An 18,405-nucleotide genomic window follows, 5' to 3' on the forward strand; every position below is an offset into this window, starting at 1 on the left:
ATTTAACATTTTTGTATTATGCCATGTATATTGACCTCTAAAAAATAAATGTTGTATTATAAAAATGTTTACTTTCTTAATTACTTTCATTAACTTTCCACGGAGTAAGGGGGTGGCCTTTTAAAGTTTACACAAGGGCGGATTATATATACATATACTATACATATATAAGGCAGTCCTGTTGTTTTGTATTACTCACATGTTTATGTAATCGTGGTACATTTCAGAATGGAATATCGTGGATATGAGAAATTAATTGTGTTATGATTATGTATATTGTATTCTTTAGATTTCTACATATTTTCCTTTCTAAGAAAAAATGTACTTTCGCCAACGGCCATACGAGTCAGGACCACTACCGGTTCTCGTCTGATCACCGAAGTCAAGCTGAGTTCGGCGCGGGTAGTACTTGGATGGGTGACCACTTGGGAACTCTGCGTGCTGTTGGCTTCCTTTTTTTTTTCGAAGTAAAAGATTTAATAATTCTATTCGATAAAATTTTTTTCTATTTAATTTCAAATATTTTAATTGTACAAATCTTTGAAAGCATTTTAATTACACCGTATATAACAGTCGGCCTTCCGTATCTACGGTTCGAAATTTCAAAAGTGCAAATTTGAATGTCGCGTAACATAAAAGAGTATTAGAACTCAGAATATAAAACGAGCGTCAGCGGTTGCAATTTCGATGCAACTTGTTCTTGGAAAAATTTCAAAAAGATTGATCGTATCGTTTTCGAGAAGAAGAGACCAAAGCTTTGTCTTTTACATATGAAATTTTGTGGATAAAGTAGCGAAAGACAAACAAGATCATATGTAACTTTCGTAAAATAAGTTACAACGATTCAAAAATTTGTATACTCGGTAGATTAAAAAATACTTTTTTATAAAAGAAAATTGTTTTCAATTTTTCCAAGAAAGGAATTTTTCCTTTGTACATTGATGAGTATATATACTTTTTGTAAATAGAGTATCATAATTATTAAACGTTTCTGTCATAATTGTATCCGAAAAACGTAAATTACTTTTCCCTGTTTCATTGCTATTCCGATAGAGATGCCAGTGTCACTCCTGTTGACCTTTAATTATAGCGTAAATTTTCGTATCGTTATATGGACATTAACCTCTTTATACTTTATAGACCTCATTATCATCGAAACCTTTCATACCAGTGTTGAATGCTGCAATCTGTTTCTGGACTTTGGCCAAATGCGATATTAATTTTGCAAATTGTTTCGGGTAGCATTTGCTATTAGTCCTGTTAGAAACTCATATACGAGAAGATTACCACCTTTCATAAACAAATTCATATATACGTAATATTTTAAATAATTGAAAAAATTTGTAATCTTCGATTCTTCGCTCTTAAAAGTTCCTCCTTTTAGACTTGTAACATTTTCTATGTTGTTTCAATTTGCACAGAAACAAATTATTTTTAGTCGTGACACTGTTGGTGCTTTATTTGGACATTGTTTTCTCACACCTCGATCAATCAAACTGTCTTAACCCTTTCTAGTAATGATTAGCTACACCTTATTCTTGCTTAAGAATTTATTCATAATATGTAATCCTAATTAATAATACGTACGTCGATCTTACAATAGTAGAGTTATTCTCTCACAACGAATACGAACTTTACTGTTGCATACAAACTACCAATCCATTCATACACATTATTTCTAGCATTCACTCAGTCATACTATCCTAACACTCATCAATTAAGCCAACCTCACACTTTCTATAAGAGTAGGAAAGTAGGGTTAACTCGAAATATTATATGTGTAGAGTCTATATAATAGATATTCATTATATTGCCGTAGACCGGACAATTTTTCAAGTTTCCAAATTCTCATTTGGAGAAAACAAGAGGGAGGAAGGGGGCGTGTAGGATAGAAATGTATCGTTTTTATAAGTTATGATCAAATCGCTTACGTGGCAGTATAATAAGAGTTTACTATATTTCATTTATATACATAAATAACCTCCTCCTATTTCGAAGTCGGTTAATGACACAATTCAAAATATTGCAGTTTTATATTTTAAGTAGCACAGACTTGTTCGGTATATGGTTCCGATCACAACTTGAAATGAGAATATGGCAATATATTTTCATTTGAAACGTTAAAAGTGACATAAGTACCAACCAATATGTTTCCTAAAATTTTCATGTTTAATAGATGCGTGTTTATCCAACTCTTTCTATGTAAAAAATCACATTTTTTTTAATTATATTAATTTTGAAATACATATGCAGTATGTTTAACAAGGACATGGTAGTAAACGAATTGTTCCAGATACTCTTCATATAACGCCACATTGCGATTCTGAACGAATCGGTCAGAGCGGGTCGTAAATCCGTCCATTTACTTCGTAAATGAGTATGACGGTAGTTGACCGATATGTTGGACTTCGGATTAAGGACAGGTTTGAATTAGGATACTGTGGTTCAATAGTAAATCTGTTGGGCCGTCAACTTGACTTCGGAAACGATTAGGGTGGTTGTTGAATGACAGGCTGAAATTAATGAAACCCAGTTGGTTTATATATGTAAATGTTAAATTGGACAGTTTAAAAGGTTCCAAAGGCAATAACAAAGAACCATATGAGAGTCTCTGACAAGAATCACAATTCAATAAAAATGATGATGTTGATAATAATGTGTCGTGAGATTGAAAAAAAATAAACACTTTCATCCTTTATTATATATTATTTATTATAAGTAAGAAAATATTATACTCGAACTAAACACATATCAAAACTCTTTAAAAAATGTTTTGAATGTGGTTAAATGAGCGAATGAATTGAGATTGAACGATGAAAAATACTTTAATATAAAATCACAAAAAGGTAGCATATGCACATGGCGGTTGCTAATACAGGAAGTGAAGTAAGCGGAAGTCGAGAGAAGACATCTAGTTATGAACATAGATTATACAGGGTGTCCCAGAACTGGGGTAGGAACGGAAGAGGGATGATTGGTGAGGTCATTCTAAACAACTTTTTCCTTTGCCAAAATGTTGGTTAAGGCTTCGTTTTCGAGTTATTATCGAAAAACACTGGCCAATCAGAGCGCGCCGTTAGCGCGGGCCGAACCACGAGAGTGTTGGGTATGTTCCGCGCGGTCGTGATCAAGTGCATCGGCACCACGTCGGCGTAATAGGATTCGTTGTTCATGAGTAATCAATAATTCGATACAATTATTCTTTTCTTTTTTTTATTCATTATCCGATGCAACTTCTATTCAACGAATCCCATCATACCGACGTAGTGCCGAGGCACCTGATCACGACCGCGCGGAACATACCCAACACTCTCGTGGTTCGGCCCGCGCTAACGGCGCGCTCTGATTGGCCAGTGTTTTTCGATAATAACTCGAAAACGAAGCCTTAACCAACATTTTGGCAAAGGAAAAAGTTGTTTAGAATGACCTCACCAATCATCCCTCTTCCGTTCCTATCCCAGTTCTGGGACACCCTGTATAATGTATTGAGGAGTAACATGAAACATAAAAACATATCATACCAACAAAAAATAATTGAAATAAAATATAAATTGCATCATGTATGAGTTGCATTGAACTTGTCGCAGTGAAGTTGGCTACAAATTCACTAACACATTCACGCCGCGTCGGTGAGACGATGGGCGAGATAGACTCACCGACGCGGCGTGAATGTGTTAATGAATTTGTAGCCAACTTCACTGCGACAAGTTCAATGCAACTCAGGGTACATACATAGGCTAAAACGGAAAATCATGGTTTCTAGACAAAGAACTAAAACGCAGTAAGCTTCAACTTCAACAGAAAGAACATAATATCTCTTTTTGACTTGGCTCAGGTTTGCCAACCTTACATCGCCAAAAGTCGCCAGCCACCGATCTCGATCATTCAAAATATCAGAAAAGAAGTATTCTACGCGACATCCCATCATAATGCATGGTGTTCGAAGTTGCAGATTCTATAATTTGCTTCGCTGTTTGCATTACATAGACAATAGAAAACTCCGGGTTAATTAATAAAAACACGGCGAGACAAAGGCAGCGCGATAGTCTTGCAGCTATATTGATATTAAAACGGTTCAAATTAACGATTGCGTAGTTCAAACATTTAGAAATGAAGAAGCAATATTTTCTCATGATTCTTTCTTCTAAATATTCCTTGTACAATTATTCAGCAGCATACAAAGCCTGATTTTGTAATTTGGCTTCCGAAACCTTGCAAAAAGTACGTTTTTAGTGAAAAAATTTGTTTACAATTTTTTTTTCCACAAAATGCTCTGTACATCGATCGCTATACTTCTCCTGAATATGAATATCATTATTAAGCATTTCTTTTATAATTGTGTCTGAAAAACATTAATTACTTTTCTATTAGTTCCGCTAAACTTCCTCCACTTGATCTTTTAAACACTCTCATGTTTTATACAAATTATCAATCGAAAAAATTACACCACTTTAAAATGAATAATGTTTATGTTTGTACAATTATTATATTCCCGTCTTGTGTAAGGTTGATACATTATGATTAATGAATGATTTAATGAAACGGTAATTTTCTTTCTGCCAAATGGTAATCCAGTTAATTACTTTCACCATTTATTACTTTGAAAATAAATGAGTTTAGTAAATGATTTTATAATAATGAATTAAATGGAAAAGGAATGCGTTCTGTCGCTTAACAATAAAATAATATTTTCGTAGAAAAATTATGCAAACGTTTTTACATTTAATTTCACGTTATAACGTTTAAAAAGATTCCGTTACAATGAAATCCCATTACCGCAGTTTGCGGCGGTTTTAAAACTATTTCCTTTGAGTCCCTCTTCACAAATTATTTGCCTGCAGTCGAGCGGCGTCAGTTTATGTTCAAAGCAAACCTACGTAAGTACTGACAAGCCTTTATATGTCTCCTTTTTCAATCAAAAACTGCAGTCTTTTCATATTTTTGCGACCAATCTTAGATACGCTATTTCAATTATTATCGACGTAAATTTGAATGTTATTATATACAGTGTGTCCCGCGTAACTGGAAACACTCCATTATTTCCTAAACTATTAAAGATACAAGAAATTGCTCTGGTGGTCATTGCATGGTAAGAGGGGGCAACATTTTGACGTAGACGAATTTTTTTTGCATTATTATTTTCAAAAATATAATGGCAAAGTTTGGTTTTTTAAATGGAACTATACATATATTTTTCTTTCGATCATTTGATAGTGTTTTTGAAGTCGAATTCATTAAGCTTGCATGTATACACTTGATTTTCATTTGTTTTCGAGATATTGCGCTAACAAATTTGGAGATTTTTCACGGGAAAAATTCACTTCAGTGGGAAATATCAGCAGGGGTCCTATTCGCGCGTGAAGTGCTAATATTTGTGCTGCTGAAATATGTATCCAAATATGCAACGGTAAGCTAAAATTATACAAAATATATGTACACATATTTATATTACATATGTATTACATGTACGATTACAAAATATAATAGACGCTCGCTAATTCCCTGTTAGGAGCTCCTGCATCTTACACGCATTATTCACATATATGTGAGCATTTGACTCTCTTGCATAGGTAGCCAATAAATATATCTACAGTAGACTCTCGTTATATTGCCAGATGAGCGATTTGATCTTCATAGAAAATTTCAAGCATAGTGGTGTTGCTCCTCTATCATTGTAGACCTGAAGATGATACGCTTGTATCACCTTTCCACTTTCTAAATTGGAAAGGTTTGAAAAATTTTCCGCTTCTACAGCCCCATCTACGACAATATAATGAGAGTGTACTGTATTAGAGCTATTGATACATAAACAAATGAATAATCAATGATTGTGTAATTGCGCCATAGAATCAAACGAACTGTGAAGAAGACACGTATGTCATTGACGCTCGATAATTCCCTGGTCTTAAAAGTGCTCCCTTTAGAACAGAGGTCCTCGAATTTTTCTGTCTCGTAAACCACGTTTGATATTGATTTCTTACAAATTCATCAACTTTAGATGCGTTTTTTAAGCTGACACAGTGCTACTCACTTTGATAGGGTTTACTGTAGAGTGGAAAATTTTAAAATAAAAAAATATGTCAAGTTTCATATTACAGTTATACATTTAATAATTAAAACGACACAAAATGCAAATCTAGTAACATTTTTACATAAAATAAATATACATAAAAATCAATGCTTTTAATGGGAGAGAAATATACATACAATTAGGAAATGTCTATTATAAGAAAGTATTACGTAAGTACCTATATAGGTACTATCTGTGTTAGGTGGATTTTTACATTTACGGAAAGCCAAAATTTTGGTGAAGGCCTGCCTAAATGGGATCCACTCTCCTGGACCCCCGTTTACACCTCATGCACCCTCAATTTTGTTTTTTCACTGACATGGACCCCTTGGAGGTGGGAGTCGACCCCTGGAGATCGATATAGACCTCTTTGAGAATAATTGCTCTATAACTTGAAACGCAGTAAATTATCGAGTACGTATTGTATTATCCGACATAAAATCGTTTCGCAATATTTAAAGTATGGAAAGGCTACATTTCATATGTATCAACCTAATACAACTAGGAATAAGTACGTTTGAGACAAGTCACAAGGTGATTCAGCGAAACACGCAGACTTTTGAAATGACTCCATACATATGTACATGTATTTTACTTGTCGGCAACTAGCAAGTAGATTATATGTTATACAATTGATAAATATGTATCGGAAATTGGATAAATATGTATTGTCTCATAAAATTGCAAATTGCTTTCAGCTTTATTTCTCACAATTTAACAAGTTACAGTAGATTCTCGTTATAGTGCCACAGACAGGGCGGTAGAGGCGGAAAATTTGTCGAGCTTCTGCTTTCGATAGTTTTTGTTTGTTTTAAAATTGTTTATTTATGGCTTACAAACTAACTTTTACAATAGTATAACTATAAATAAACCAGTAGTTAACATATTTATAACATATTTGGGCGCGAGACTTATAAGTCTATAGAATTTTATAGAATTATTTTATTAATTATTTTTATTTTATAGCTTTTTAATAATAAAATAATTATTAATTATTTTAGGGCTTTTATAGATTTTTTTTATTAGCCAACCCGTATCTCAGATTGCAAATCTTCAGACGAGGGCTAAAGCATTTAGATTTTCTGTCACTTTTGTATAGGCCAAACGATAAGAGCTATCGAAAACATTCTAGCGCCATTGAGTTTAGTGGGTCAAAATCTCAACGAATGGCCGAAAATTTTTTTTTTTTTTTCATTTAGTTCCCAGGGTTGACTTTAGAGCGAATCTCTACTAGAGCGAACTTTTACCTAGTTCAGTCTTACCTTTGAGTATTTTTCGCCATTACGACGTATAGTACAGAACTAACGTACGTTACTGTAGTTTACCTTTGGTTAAGAGATAGGAACTGGCGAGATTTTGATTGCACCTCAAAAATGCCGTGGAAAAAAAGGCGCTAACATTTATAAGTTTTTCTTTATTATGCTAAACTTAAAACTAATTAAAACTAATAAAGAAAAGGTAAAGAACAGAAATAATACTTTTAATACCTGTGCTTTTATCATAGGATCACTCACGCTGTTGAGAGATACCAGTGTCAGACTTTTTCTATGTAAATCATTTTGTACTTTGCATTGATGTACTTGTTTATATGCGCTTAAAATTTTTACTTTCAATCGAATGGGAAAAGAGAGTATCAGGGGACAGTGTATTATTTTCGTAGGCTATGATGATGGAAAAGTGGCACTAGTATGCTTAAAAATTCATGTGGAGGTTAAGGCTGGATACACACTATCAGTTCAGTCCCAGTCTGGTCTCGGTCCGGTAAAATCTTACCGTACCCATACTGCTGTGCCACTTTGGAGCCGCTCTCGAACTGATAGTCAGTTATAAAAAGTCTTTTTCCATTGTACTTTTGGCATTAATAGATGCAAATTATAAATTTACTGCTGTAGATATAGGTTCATATGGAAAAAAGAAAGAATATATATTGATCGAATTGAGTAACCTTCTCTTTTTTCGAAGTCGGTTCAAAAATAATGATGGTGCTATTTTCGCGAATTCTGCTTTTGGGAAAAGTTTACAAAGTTGCAAATTGAATGTTCCCGTGGATTCAGGAACAAATACAATAGCACCTTATGTGATATTAGATGTTGAAGCATCTCCATTAAAGAAATATTTAATGCGGCCTTATCTAGGATCAAAAAGTATAGAAGATATTGAAAAGAGAATATTTAATTATCGATTATGTAGAGGAAGAAGATCAGTCGAGTGTGCATTTGGGATTTTATCACAAACCTTCAGAGTTTATTGTAGAAAACTCATAGCTGATCCTGAAAAAGCCACTACAATTATTGTAACGACATGCATTCTGCATAATATTATTAGAAATAGTCGATCTTAAATTGCGAAAAGAATTTGGAATACAGTGAGACAAATCATGTAAACAATCTACAAAGACAAAGTGGAAATGTACAAGCTAAAGCGTTTCAAACGAGGATGCGCAGTCTCGCTCCAGGAAAATATTCTTCGGGAGTGATCGAGACCGGACCGTAGCTGGAGAGTGTGAATACGCTCATAAGATTTACATTGTACTGTATTTTACCGGATCAAGCCCAAACCGAAAATGTGTATCCAGCCTAAATCATTCGCGTGGCAATATAAAGAGAGTATAGGATGTCTTAAATCTGTTATTAGGAAGTGGAGGTGTGCGAGAACCCAACACTATCGGCTCGGGTCTGGTCTGTATTGTTTGGGTTGGATTAGGCCGGGTTCTCGAAAGTATAGATGTACTTGAACTCAAAAATTTCGGCTATCTGATACTCGGATTGAGTTAGCTCATAGCGAATTAGCTGCAGTTTCTGCGAACACTTCCAATTCAGGGTTCTAACTCATGTGTTTGTATGATATATGATACATAAGTAATTTTTTTTTATATAACATAATTCTACTTATAGGCATCATTTTTATACAGTCCTCATATCTGCTACTTGTTAGATCAGTGGAATATTTCCCTTTCAATCTTCCATTCTTATTACTGCAACAATTTTTAAGTATTTCACTCGGATGTGTGTTTATTCGATTTTTATGTTTCACACTAAAAGTAATTTTGCTTCTTCTTTAACAGTAATTATATTTTCTAATGTCTTCATAGATCAGTATGATCTAACTGGTTGTAGTATATTCATGGAAATATGAAATCAAAGCACAGTTATAAATCTCTATTATTGAAAAGATAAATAATAAAATATATGTAAGAAATGAAGTAGAAGCAACAACGTTGTTTATGGTTTAATGCTGGTAAAAATAAATTGAACGTGATTTACAAATATATTTATCTTTAAACTTGCTCCATAAAATATTTGCTTTCTTGTCATAGCTGGATGGGTAAAATTTACAACGAGCACGTTTAGTATTAGTCCTTCCAGTAGATCTTGAAGCAACAACTTGATTTACTTCTTTTATGTTCTGCACTGTAACATTATGCAACTTTTCAGTGCTTGGTACGTATTTTTTGATGTTACAAGTGCACCTATCAGTCTTAGAAAAAATGGTATTTGAACTAGAAATGTAAAGTACTTTCAAAAGCCATTTTCTTGACTGCGTTAAAGTAGTTAATTTGATATAACAATACATTTTTATACATTTTTAATTAGTACTTTTAGTATTCAACACGTTGAACGCCATGGGGGTCAGTGGTGACGGACACCATAAATTACACATGCCTGATCGTGAATAATTAAAAGAAAATTTTCTTTTTTTTTAAATAAAGATTAGAGTCGTATCAGCATTATTAGCGACTGTCTACTAATTTAAATGCTCATTATAGATCACTAATTAAAAGGAAAGGAGAAAAAAAACTGCTGGTTCTACAGAGTTGCTATAGTCTGTTGAGAATGCCGATGGTCTTGCAGAATTAAATATCAATCAATCACTCACTCTCATTTACATAGATACAAATTATCGTGTTATTATTAACACGCAGACCGCGGATCATGGAGAGAGCCCTAATTTTAATGTAATTTTGTATTTCATATTATTTTCACTTTTTCAATTTTACACTGTTCCTTCAAAAATTACTCTTCCAATATATGAAACACTTTCGTTTAAAAATTATAAAGATTATACATTTAGGTTAATATCTTTGTATACTTTGTAAGTTTGGGTCACGATTGACCCAGATTCCACTATTCAAGGGTTAAGATACAATCATCTTCTCAATTTAAGTACTAAAACGAACAAAAAGTAGAAAATAGGCTAACGGGAATATCAAGTATGAAAGTCATACAAATCTTCATAAAAAGTTTTAACCAATGTTTTAAAAATCTGTTTCCATTTACCGGAAATGATAATAAGGCATATAAAAAACAAAAGCAAAGCAATACATTTTCAGTAGTTACTGAATGGCATAAAAAAAGGTATGCACATATTATAACCCCAGTGGCCCCCCTTTTATGTTATGGGTTATGTCTTATTATGGTGAATACGATTTTAAAAGATATTTAAGGCGACGCGACGACCATAAATCTTTCCTATGTCTTGTCTTTGTTAAATAAATTTTCAGCATTGAAGTTCAATTTCAATTTTGTATGGATAATTTTAGTCTGTAATACTTATTAAGTAGCAGATATTGAGATAAATTCAACAACCTCGATAAGTAACACGTTTCTTTGTCTAATAATATGGTACAGCAATGAAAAATTTTCGATAAAACATTCTTATACAAGCTGGATGCCATGCAATTTTATCACCTTAAGCTTCAAACTTACTTGAATTCATTGTATGCGTTCAAAACGTCGATCAGTTTATTACTTGCATAGACGATAAAATGAATGCATAAACTTTTCAATCACGTTATTGTTCTGCTGTACTCTTTGTCTTCATATTGCTGTACCTTATTGTTAGATTAAAGAAATATTATTTATTGAGGTTGGTGAATTCTTTTGAAACTCATGTATAAAGAAACAGTGGGGTTCTACATAAAAAAAATTGAAGACAATCTTGAAAATTTATTTTAAAAACAGAGAAGAAAAATTCCATCGACTTAATAACATAGTAGTCCAACTAGAGGGGAAGGGAGGTCAAAAGCTGGGATGAATTTGGATTTCAATTTTTACCGGGTGATTAGTGTGGAGAATTATGCGACCTATAATTTTAATTAATTAAACTTTATATTACCACAATATTAACAAGGTACGGAAATAGTTATTATTGACCCCTCCTTTTAAACAATTATGGTTATGCCATTCCTTGACGATTCTTCGAAACTATATTTTCTATGATAAAAATAGTTTCAACCGATCTACTCATAACAAAAATGATTATTAATATTATTAAGACGTGTTATCGTTATTGATATTGTTAATCCACTAATATCTAGTACAATACATCCAGTTGGAAGTACGTATCATTAGTACATAGATGCATAAGTAACATCACAGAAAACACTGATTAATGATATATATTAGCCATATTAATAATCACAATTACTAATTAATACTGCTAATTGTTGTATCGATCAAAGAACTATTGAAATTGTTACCTGTCTAGTCATAAACAATTTTCTTACAAATTTTTCAAATTCAGTTTGCTTAAAAACAGCGCCAGATACAAAAAGATTATGGTGTTATATTAATTATATGTTACAGGTCCGATTTATTTTTGCACATAGAATTTGTACTTGCATCATCAACACTATAACACCCTATCTAATAAAAGAAGATTTTCTCGTCGCGCGACACAAAGGAAGTGTCGTCTAGCATCTTAGACCCATTTTCTTTTTACATGTGCACACCCACATAGTCATCTCAGCTATTCATTAGGTGCAGCATATATGTCTCCATGGCTGTGTAGGTGTACACGTTAGAAAGAAAAACGGGCCTAAGGTCCTCGGTGACACTAAAGAATCACCCTGTGTATGTTCCATATGTAGGTAATGAAATTGAGAAACTGCCACAATAGTCCTACATTTCATGTTACATAAATTTCGTAATGGAAATTTTAATCTTGAAAACGAGAAATGTTCAATGCATCTAGTTCATGTTGATAAGAGATATTTAAAAGCACTGATGTAATCAGATCCGTACCAAACATGCAAAGAACTTATCAATAAATTTAATTCATCAGCTGTGTAACTTGTCACCTGTGCCAATCATCAACTTCCTCATCGAAACACAAAAAAATTAGGATTGACAATGACTAATGCTAAATATTGAGCTGCAATTTAAATAAATGTGTATCTGAAATTAAAATGTTATAAAATTCATAAGTAGTTATGTATAATTCATAACAAATCAATTGAATAATATTAATATTAAGGTATATTATGATACCTTAATTATTAATATTGGGATAATTAATATTAGAATTGACAGTAATCAGTGTTAAATAGTGAGCTGCAATTAAAATAAATAAGCATTTGAAATTATAATATATCTTATTGTTAAAGTTCATAAGCAGTTATATGATTCGTAACAAATGAATTGAAATATTAACAGTAGTGCAATACAATATATTAATAACATCTTACGTTTAGTTGCTATGTATGTACACTCACGATCAAATCAGGCTTCCCTAAAGAAAACAGCGATATATTAATATAGGGGAAGCAATTATAATAATATAATTTTTAATTATTAAAATATAATATACAATTAAAAATTACATTAATTTTATATTATAGCAATATTAATATTTAGTTGAAAAGCCTTTTTGTACAATAACTTTTTCTAAATGTTTAAAGATACGAGAAATAATTTGCTTAAAACTAATTAAATTAAATTAGTTTTAAATTTAAATAGTTTAAAAGTAAGTTCTATCTAATGCAATTTCATTTTTTTATGAAACGTTCTTTGATTCATCATGCAATGACTTTTATAGGATCAAAGAATTTTATTTATTTATTTTATGTTGCATCAACTGCTAAGGTTATTAGCGACATATAACAAATTATACTAAAATGTTAATTTATATAAATTACACCTATATAAATTATATGTAAATATTGACATGTGAGCGATTTGACCATCATATGTATTTTCAAGCATAGTGTTACTCTTTCATCATTATAGCCTACGAAGATACACTTCTATTTCCTCTCTGCCCTCTAAATGAATGCTTGAAAGCTTGAAAAATTTTCCGCTCCTACAACCTCGTCTATGGCAATATAACGAGAGTCTACTATACTAATTGTACACATACATACCTACTTATGTAGTGCATCATTACATTAGATTTTTAAAAATAACGTTTTTCTATTAAACAATTAATTATAGCATATCTATGTACTGAGTTTCTTAGCATTTCTAAAGAACTTTTGTTTTAAACATTTCTCTTGGTTTCCACATTTATTCAGCTGGCTTATTTTAAATGATTCACTTCGTATAAAATATATAGTATAACGTTTTATAATAATGAGGAATATTTTAAAATATAACCTCCAGAACACTAAGATTAATATTCTTCGTGTTGGTTTTATCAGGGCGTTTGATTAAATGAACAAAATTTCTTTAAACGCACTTTATTACGCATGTTGGTAAAAACGTATTTTTATTTGAACATAACGGTCAAAAAAACAATAGAACAGAGAGGAACTGAAAAAGACGGCGCTGGCAACGCATACGAAATAAAAGAAAAACAATGGCGCCATAAATGAAAAATAAGAAAGAAAACGAGTGTTGACAATAATATCCAACACTTCGTTCTAAACTATAACTGTCTAATTGCAAATATTCAGAAATACAATCAGATAAAACCAATTATAAAGTATGTACGCTATTATGTCAATGCTTATTTTGATTTGACTGTTTTGTTTTACTATTTTTTAGTCCATAACAAGGCCTGCAAAACAATACAAGGGTCATCCCTTGGAATTAAAGCATTACAAGGTAGATATCGCGAACAAGATGTATTATCACAATAAACATGCCAGTCATCGTATCGGGCTATAATTAACGTCAACGACCTAGCAGTAAAGTGTAAATGCACACAATGCAGGGTTGATTGCAGTCCTAGAAAATATATCTCTGAAAACATTCAAAGAATAATATTTTAAAGTAATTTATTCATGCCACTGTCGAAGGTTTAAATGAAAAATATATTACTCAACGATGCAAACCTTACAAATGTAAAAGTGTTGCTATCAATTAGTTATAAGGCATCAATATTTTATTGGTATCTAACGACAAAATAATTCACAAACAATTCAAAAACTGTATGGTAAACCTAATTTTTCAATTCATTAAAATATATAAATGTAACAAAGACTAGTTATGAAAAACAAAAATACAAAAAATATGTTTTTAACAAACTTCAAAATTCAAGCTATAGGTAATATGTATTGTATCAGAAATTCTTTTACTCATTCAATTAAAAGTGCTGCATTAAGTATCTATAATTATGGATATGTTATAAACATTGATATAACGAGGTAGGGGACTGGGTGTGCCTGAACTCCAAAAAATATAAACTAGCTCCGTTCCTAAAATTTTCAAATTTGATAACTTTAAGATTTAAGGATTCTGAAATTCCAAAACTCTCAAGTTACAAAACTCGAAAATTTCAAAACTCCATAACTCAACAATTCCAAAGCTCCGAAATTTCAAAAATATCAGTATTAACAAATTCCGAAATTCCCAAACTCCGAAATGCCACAATACTAAAACTCCGGAACTCCCAAATTTCAAAATTCCGAAATTCCAGAATTCCTAAATTTCAAAATTTCAAAAATAGCAATATTAAAAAATTCTGAAATTCAAAAGTTTAAAAATTTTTAAATAGTAATATTTTAATGTCCTAAAAGTCACACTTATAATGTAAAATAACAAACTGTAGCATAACTTCAGTAGTCTGTTTTATCATGTGTCTGACTCGATATGATTATTTTTACCGCGTGTTCAAAGTGTTAATTAAGCTCTTTGAAAGTAACGTAATCTTGTTTCAGGAAATGACATTGCATTATTATTTCATTTCGCAACCTCAAACATATTGACATTACTACAGCCTTTACATATTTCACTTACACATTTCTAACACCTATGTACACGCATCACATTATTGTAAGAAAAAGCTATTTCCCATAACGGAAGCCGTCATGATTCGAAGCATGTAAATACTTTTCCCTTCACAGATGGTGGTAATGATTCTGTGAGGGATGAAATGAGAAGTGTTGGGGCAATCGGTTTTATATGAGTGCTCCGAGAATTACTAACAGAAATAGCGTTAAGAATCAAAGAGGAGGGGTCTGGATGTTGACGAGGGGAAACAATGAATCGGAAAGGGGTAAGGGAGCAGGCAGAAAGAGAAACGTGCAATGGCTTAGCGTAGAGAGAACACCTTGACGTTCGACGATTCAATCAACGCGGCACATTGTCGACGTGAACGAGGAAGGAAAATGTCAGCCGTCGTGATGGCGAATATTCGTGGGGTCGAGATATGAAAAATGATGTTTGACGATGGGGTGAGTAACGCTGGATAACGTCAAGGTGCACCCTACGAGAATGCTCTTTACTTGCTTGCCCTATTCGAGGGGGGATTGCTTGACAGATATTTCACTGCTATCGAGGGTGTTGAGACGCAACGATCTCGTGTAAAGTACATACAAGCAACTCTGTGTTAGCTGAGGTCTCACCTATCCAGATACCACTATACACCGCCAAGTCTTACCCTGTTACTTTTTGCCGTTTTCCTGAATTTGTGTATGGAAATCGAATAATCCTTTTCTGAAAGCATCGACAGTTCCTATTTGAAAAACTGTATTTTTGCCCCGGTTATTCTGAACATTATGTCCGGACGAATATACTTTGAAAGCTAAAGATAGAAAAGTAATTTTATTGAAATAATTATACATTACAGGCAAAGTGAAAAACACAGCATAATTGACCTCACAATTTATGAAATAAAGTATATTTTATACGTTGTCCATTTATGATTAGGCAAAGTATTAACACAAATTTTTATTAGGTAAATCTTCAATCATATCTTCATTACAAAATATAACCTAACCTAACTTAACCTAAACTGATTCAGTTTGTAGTTTGTCGCACCCCTTTTTATAAAACAACTGATTAATTCTATAAACATAATTAAAATATAACTTAACTTAGTTTTACCTAAACTAAATTAATTTATATTTTATCGCCTCCCTCCCCATGTTCTTAAAAAATCTAATTCATTCTTAGTTGGTTTGAATTACAATAATAATATGCTGGAATAAGTTATTTTAGAAAAGAGGGGTGGACTTGGGAATTTTGTCACCCTGTGCAACAGTGTATACCCTCTCTTCTCCCAAAAGAAAACTTTTACAATGAGATGTTAATGAGTTCTGAATAGTGGTATTGGTTAATAAAAATTCATAAGTTAATAAAGAAAATCTTAAACTGTATATTTTGCAGAAAAGGAAAGACAATGAATAGCGAAAAAGAAATTATTGTTTTATAGTAATCTCCTAAATACTTTAAAAAACGTACCTTGGTGTATGATATTATCTACAAAAATAATTGATTCAGAAATAGTTGAAAAATTATTTAGAATCATTTTATTACTTTTTTCATAATTTATTACATTTGATTTCCGTATAGTTTAGACCACTTTTACCGCCCCAAAAAATCTGCCATCTTGTGTAAATGCATGTGCTGCACCATTGGTTGGCCCGATCCTGTTAGAAAAATATATGTATAATACATTAATACTTTTTATACTTACGCATTACAGTAGTGTAGCAAAGGAGGAGTGGAATGCACTTTTTATCCTGTTAAATAGTGAGACATACGTCAAACTAATAATTATTTAGATACAGTGGTATTTCACATCATTTCGACAATCTCGTAATCATAAAGTGATAAATGTAAGACTTTGATTTTTCGTATTTTGGTGGGTCGTTAGGTATTAGTCATTCCTAATTTTTGAATTCCTAAGTTTTGAAACCTTAGGATTTTAGAATCTTAAAATTTTAGAATGGTGAAGGTCCACATTCTTAAGGCCACTCCAAATTTTTATAGGGACCAGGCCTCCTCTGACTCTTACCTGGTTACGCCAATGTCCATTGATACTCTATTAATAGGTTTTCTTCTTGTTTGAAACATCCATTTTTTGTATCACTATATGTATTTTAATGGTGTAATTCATTATATGCAATTATTAAATATAACGAAGAAGAAATAAGCATTTAATAAATACTTTAAGTAACGTAAAAAAAATATAAAAATGTGTGTTCTTGAATAGTTTCACAATACTAATATTGTTAGGTCGGTGGTTTTTTCACTACATCGTATATGTATAATGATGAGCAAATACTTGTGAGCGGTAATGTAGGTCGAAATAGATATGATGCACACATATACATAAGCATTTTATCAGTTTAAGAGGTAACATTTTATTAGATTATAACCCAAAAATTGTAGGTTTTTTTTAAAATAAAAGTGACTAAAGAGGCAAAGTTCAACGTATGCAAAGTGGAGCAATAACTTTAATCACCTAAGGTATCTTCATTTTTAAAGATACGAAATAATTTTATGCATAAATGTTGTACATAATGTCATAATGTTGTCATAACATAGCAACAGTAATTTTTTATTAGCCAAAGATTTTCAGAAATTTCGAAACCAACTCTGTTTTCTTCAATGAAGCCATATATTGTTTATTTATGTAGGTTAATTTTTTAGATATAGCAATATAAAAATACCTACCTACGTTTGTTTATAATGATTCAAAATGTTACAATATCAATTTGTTTATGCATTAATAACCAATTACATTCTTTCAATTATAAAGCGGTATACACTTACCTATACTAAAACAAAGAAAAATTTTTTTGTTTAAAATTAGAAATTTTTAAAAACGTTGTCTGTAATAAGTGCTCGTGGTTTCAAATCGCAGGGATGCTGCAACTTTCTAAAAATATACATATATGTTACGGGCAATGTGTTTAACGTGGGCATTCTGTAGAATGACCGGGCATTGTGTAGAATGCCCATTTGTTTCGGGCAATGTATATAATAGGCAGGTATTTCACAAATGGCCCAGACATTTTAAATAATGGCCACGGTTCATTGGGTAGTGTGTTGAATCCATGCTAAATGTGATTAAAACTCCATTAAACTTATTATTATTATTATTATTATTACGTACGTAGTAGGAGCAGAAGATTTGTCAAGATTCCGAACTCTAATTTGAAGGGGGGAGGGGAGATAGAAACGTATTATTTTCATAGACTATGATGATGGAAGGGTGGCATACATCTGTGAGGTTATTTTTATATGTTAAGTACACTAGGGTTAAGATTAGAATACAAGTTGGCGAACCTGCGAGACAAAGGAACGAGGAAGGAAGGGGAATAACGGTTGCGATTAGATGTTAGAGCTATGAGCGTATACGAGAGTTATCTGATTAAAAAACCTTTA

The 18,405-nt window shown here is 32.1% G+C and overlaps 1 protein-coding gene and 1 pseudogene across 3 annotated transcripts in view; both read left to right on the plus strand.

Moving 5' to 3' along the window:
- Positions 1-18,405, plus strand: part of LOC117609913 (neurotrimin) — a 508,787-nt gene that overhangs the window by 285,328 nt on the left and 205,054 nt on the right. The window lies entirely within an intron of this gene.
- Positions 330-450, plus strand: LOC117609922 (5S ribosomal RNA; annotated as a pseudogene).

This window comes from Osmia lignaria, chromosome 9, assembly GCF_051020975.1.
Source record: "Osmia lignaria lignaria isolate PbOS001 chromosome 9, iyOsmLign1, whole genome shotgun sequence".
NCBI classification, from domain to species: Eukaryota; Metazoa; Arthropoda; class Insecta; order Hymenoptera; family Megachilidae; genus Osmia; species Osmia lignaria.